Source organism: Tachypleus tridentatus, chromosome 10 (genome assembly GCF_004210375.1).
Source record: "Tachypleus tridentatus isolate NWPU-2018 chromosome 10, ASM421037v1, whole genome shotgun sequence".
NCBI classification, from domain to species: Eukaryota; Metazoa; Arthropoda; class Merostomata; order Xiphosura; family Limulidae; genus Tachypleus; species Tachypleus tridentatus.
Window position 1 is genome coordinate 176405041 of NC_134834.1, and position 6000 is coordinate 176411040.

The 6000-nt window shown below is 32.0% G+C and overlaps 1 protein-coding gene across 2 annotated transcripts in view; it reads left to right on the plus strand.

The window, feature by feature from the left end:
- Positions 1-4273, plus strand: part of LOC143230988 (uncharacterized) — a 72598-nt gene extending 68325 nt beyond the window's left edge. Inside the window, exons 6-7 of one of the 2 annotated variants that reach the window (XR_013016738.1) lie at positions 2514-2591; positions 3906-4273. The gene's annotated coding sequence lies outside the window, so the exon portion shown is untranslated. Of the gene's footprint in view, positions 1-2513; positions 3231-3905 lie in introns of those variants that run through there. The other variant, XM_076465388.1, reaches the window with a different exon arrangement.
- Positions 4274-6000: the final 1727 nt, after the last annotated feature.

A 6000-nucleotide genomic window follows, 5' to 3' on the forward strand; every position in this document is an offset into this window, starting at 1 on the left:
TATTATTGATACTGTATTGCTGTGTGGGAGACAGGGTTTAGCTTTGAGGAGAGAATATGATTCTGGTCCAATTTTATTGGTGATACTGATGAGAAGCCCATCAATAATGATGGGAATTTTCGGGCAATTTTGCGCTACAGGACAATGGGTGATGTCAAGCTTTCAACAAGCCTTAAGAGTACAAAGAGGAATACTACGTATCTGAGTCCTCAAATTCAAAATGAAATCATCAATGCTTTTAATACTCATGTTCTTGATGCTTTGGTCAACAGGGTTAATGCTGCAAAGTGTTCCTCAATATTAGCTAATGAAGCAACAGATATTTCAGGCATTGAAGAATTTTTGCTGTGTTTTAGATATTTGCATGCCAATGACAGCTCTGTTGCAATGAGAGAAGCGTTTTTGCAATTTATACCTGTTTATGATGTGAGAGGCAGAAACTTGGCTGATGTTGTCATAACCGATCTGACGAAATATGGTATTGATGTGGCTTACCTGCAAGGACAAGGATATGACTGTGCTGCCTCTATGAATGGGAAATTCAATGGTGTCCAGAGACACATAACTGATAAATTCCCACTTGCATCCTACGAGTATGTACACTGCAGTGCACATTCCCTAAACTTAGCAATTACTGATGCTTGTAAAGAAGTTCCAACCTGTGCGAAATTGTATGGGAGTAATTTCTAGCATTGAAAACTTTCTCAATACACCCAAACGAAAGCATGTTTTAGTTCTTTCAGTGGAGAATAAAGCACCTAGATAAAAAAAAAAAGTTTGAAAGGTCTCTGCCCCACCTGGTGGGTTGAGAGGCATGACTTAGTCATTATCTTTCTAGAATTAATCCATGCAGTTGCAGATGCCCTTGAGACCATATCAGATTGGCAAAACAGCGATTCTGCCATGCAAGCCAATCAATTATTGTGTTTTATAACACAGCCAGAATTCATCATCACTCTACTTACCATTGTTAAATTGTTTACCTTTGGTTAACCTCTGTGCAACTTACTGCAGTAACAAAATATTGAGTTGGGTGCTGCGATGCATCACGCAGAAAAAGTGGAATATTTAATCCGTTCACTCAGAAATAATACTGTGAATGAATTCAACAACATTTTCTGTGAGGCTCAAACTCTGTGTAGTGAGCTTCAAATTGACATCATAATGCCAAGGCAGGTTAAAAGACAGATGTACCATGCTAACCCACAAACCACTAGCCCTGAGGAGTACTTTCGTATTGTTGTATTTGTACCATTTGTTGATCACTTTCTTTCACAAATGTGTGACCGTCTGTCCAGTCGCAAAATTCTCCTTACAAACTTCATATGTCTACTACCATCAGGATCTACCACAGAATGGTCAGAACCTACAGCACAACAATGTGACCAAATTAAAGAGTTGGTCAATATATACAAGGCTGACATTGACAGCACTTCTCAAGTTGCAGTAGGTGAACTTAGGGTTTGGTACAAATCACTTGCGAACAACAGAACAAAAAATGTTATAGACGCATATTAAATATGCAATGCAGAAATGTTCCCAGTCATTCCTGGACTGTTAAAAGTATTTGCCACGCTGCCTGTGTCAACGTGCTCAGTAGAGTGTTCGTTTTTAACTCTCAGAAGACTCAAAACATATTTGAGAAATACCACCACTCAAATTCGATTGAATGGCCTGTCCTCATTGTACATTCACTGTACAATGTGGAGTTGTGAAATTTTGTAAATAAATAAGTTGTTAGAGAAAGCCTTAAACATACTGAGAAGAAATATATTTTTGTAGTATTTGGCAAAGATTTTTCTATACAAAATATTTAAAGAAATATCTGTATGTTTATATGTGTATGTATATATATTAAAAAAAACTAAAAAAACAACACATCAAAAGGAAGGATAATGCAAATCTTGTGCAGTATATCCAAACCTCAGATAAAATATAATTAAATGTAAATTCATGAAAGAGAGAAGAAAAACTGCAGTAACAATACAAACATCCAACACCAGGGCCTAAATCTTAAAGTGGGTCATTATGTAATTTGCCCTAGTTTTTAGAGGTACTGGTGGAAGTAAGACCCACATTACATTGAGGAATACAACATTATTCAGTTTAACCACAAAATCAGCTTCACAATTCAGAAAAATAGAATTAAACAGATTTAGATGCTCTAGCCAACAACATTCTCCATCTTTACCACCTTCCATTGTATCTTGGTGTTGGGTGTTAGTAATGTGGCTGCTTTTGCTCATTTCTCTCTCTTTCTCATGAATTTACATTTAATTATATATAAATATTTGGATAAACTGAGTGAAGTTTTTGATCTGTGATAAAGAATTCATTAATTTCTTCTAATGTAAAATGATATAATTTATCATAATGAAAATCAGACTTCAGATTGTTTATTGTATTAAAGAATTCTCCAGTAATAACAATCTGAAATATTTGATTCATATTAGGGAGATATCCCTTATAATTATAGCATTTGTTACAGAAAGTTCACATTGTTCATTTCTAAGGAGACACCAGATTAGTGATACGGGAGAGAATAATGTGGATAAAACATCAGAGGAAATAACCATAAGAATTTTATACAGGTATGATACCTTTATAGATTTCAGGTTTTGATTGCAAAATGCTTAAGGTAATTGCAAATGTTACAAGTCACATTTTTTATGTGTGTGGCCAAGAACTTTGGAGGAGAATGTTTGTATTAACCATAACGTCACAAGCTGCAACTTCAATCCTGGCATTATCGGATGTATTTTCCAATTATTTGCATTTGAAATTTTTCGGTCATAAAAAAGATTTGCAGTTAATTCTACTATATTAGCAGGATTAAGTTACTACATGATAGAAGTGAGGTAGGTTTATAGAACAAATTGTGCACCTTGAGATAAAATCTTGAAAGTTGACAAGATATTAGATAAATTTGGTTGTGGTTACAGATGAGTTAAAAAACATGGACTCTCCTTTCTCTAAATACAGTTGTGTTTATGGCATTTTTGTCAGTGTGCAATTGACATGGTATGCATTCATCTTTAATTTTGAAACTGACCATAGGCAGGGTAACTGGTTAGAAGCAATATTCAGCCCATACCAGCGGTTTTTAAATATATAATTTTCTCTACAAGTGGGCTTTCTCATCATCATGGAGGATCACTAATCAACATTGTATGCAAAGGACAAACAAATGCAGTTCAAGTCTAGCATCACAAACCTAATGAACTGGTACAAAATAACTAGTATATGTAGTGTATTCTGAAAAAACTTGAAATTAATTAGATTATTTATAAGAAGTAGGTAATAATAATATTTTTAACTATGATTATTGAGAGATCAAGCCATATTTTTAATCTTTTTTGTACAAACTTGTTTAATACATGTATGTACACAATATATTTATGACACGGTGAAGTTGAGTATTTTGTTGTCTTACTAGACATTAACTTTTTAATAGTTAACAATTAGTCCTACTATTAATTATCCTCTTGATGCTATAGCAACAGAGCAATCATATTTAAGCCTAATTCTGTATAAAATTTGTACAGTCCAAGTAAATTGATCTAAAGTAACTATTTTACTTTAAAAATAACTCAAGTAGGAAATTTGTAAGAAGGTAGGAAGAATACAGATGTGCTGTCAGGATTTTGTTGAGGGGGAGGGGGCGAGCTATTTGAATACCAAAATTTTCAGCATATTTTTATATTTATATAAAGCTATAGAAATTTGTATGCTTTAATAGTTTATTAGAAAAAACTCTAATGCTCAGTATGTTGCTAAAAGTGATATGTCGAGGAAGAAATTGAATAAAGTATTTTTTGCTTTATGTACTTTTGTAAATAGTTTCAACATCTATATTTTTAGCTAACTCGGGTATTAGGCTACACAATTCTAAATTTCTATTTCAGAAATGTGGAGTTGCAGTGGACTCTTTCAATAATCTTTTATTGATTCAGCTGATGTGTTTTCTTCATGTTACTGTTGCCTACATTGCCTTGGTAAACTTTCTACAATATCATTTTCTGCTGCAAAATTGAAAAGCCTTTTATGTAGTCTTTCAAAGGTATTATAAATATTTGATCTTTTGAAATACAAAACTTTAACTTTAATATATTAGTCTTTCCTTACTGCTTCTCAGAAAGTTTATTTTTTAAATAATTACCAAAATATAAACTTCTTGGCATGTATTGAGCATTGTGCAAACTGAATGTTGTGCACAAATAGGACAGTTTGAGGACATAAAAATTATTGTCCTAGATGCTGACTATCAAGGTTCCCTTCTTCATTCTATGGTGTTGGGTCATAAGCCTGTCCTTGGTAATCACTAATATTGATGAAATGCTTTATTTTCTCAGCAATAACTACACCTGTTATTCGTTTTAAAGGTGTAGTGTCAGTTTGCATTTCATGAATTATAGGTTTTTTCCTCTGATTTCTTCAATTCAGCCGAAAGCAAAATCAGACCAAAAGAACTTCATTTTTATTGAGGTAACTACATCTGTCATTTCGGAAAGCTGTAAAATCCTTTAAATCATTTAAAACAAATTTTCTTTTCAAGTCTAGTATCACTTGCAGTATTTCATCCTGGATATCAGTGTGTATATATTTAGAATTCTTTAGGTATGAAGTAAGATAGTTTTTTTTTAAGATTCATCTTTTTCAGCCAATAATTGTAAGATAGCAATAAAAATTCCCTTATTTAAAGTTGGAAGTGTAGCAAAATCAGTAATACTGTTGTGTTGGATACCGTGCAAAGCATGTAAATCTTGAAAGAATCCTGCAGTTCCTTTTATTATTTGATTTATTTCATCTATATTTACATCAATTCTCATTGAAGGATTTTCACCCTGTTTTTGGAAGTTTATGGACTTTTGAACAATATTATGATGACAATGTTTTGCTTCATGCTTGTGCAGGAGCTCACCAAACTTATTGTAATTCACAAATGAAACAGTCATCCTCCTGGGAAAATATCACTATAGTTTTCATTTAAATTCTCTGAAATGAGATAGTTTTACTTTTCTACAACTTTCTTTCCAGTTCTGTAGTTTACATTCTTCCTTTGGCTTCCAAACATGTGAGAGAAATCTTATTCTTTCAAGTTCAGTGAGGTCACTGTTTACTGCATGGGCAATATCTAATGAACTGTGGGATGCAGGTGATGATTAAGACAGAGCTTCATCTTCAGTTATCACTGTTTGATTCTCAGTGTAAATTATCACATTTAGCAATAGAATAAATCTGCCTGACTGATGTTGAAGTAGGCATTTCCTCTATTTATCTCTTTTAGAAGTACTTACCAATTTCCTTCTTGCCACGAGGCTTTTTAGAAGTCATTCTTGAAAGAGAAACAATTATGAAATGTATGCATTTTGAGAGAAATTAAAATTATTTTTATGAAATTAAGGATTAATTAAATAAAAGTTTATATATTTTATGTTATTTTATTAAATTCATAATTATGTTAGCAATGAAATATAAATATGATGTTTGAATCACTTAATGAGCTAAATGCATAGAATATATAATTATAGCATTTAATCTGATTCTGTTTTAAAGAATAAAAGTATTTTCATGATTATATTGAATTTTTATATAGACAATATCATTACAAATGTTTTATGCACAAACTTCTATTGAACTTGGATAAAAGCTTGTCAACAATTATGGGAAACCAAAGCTCACTGCTCGTAAACTTTAAATGTTAATGAAATAAAGTACTTGCTAAAGCTACAGCAATGTGTGTGCAGTGAAGCATGTAATCATCACATGCATATGATATTAAAAGTAGTTAAAAGAATGTAATTTACCATTAACCTTGTTGCTTTTATTTCATTACTTTACATGACAAATGGAATAAGCCTTTAGTTGGTAGTGATTATCTTTTAATTAAACAAATGATAAAGATAAATATTTCTGCAGAAAAATGGCATGTTATTTTAAGTAGTAAATCAAGAAACACAGTAATGTTAAAAGAAGCATAATTTTTTAAATTTTTGCTTA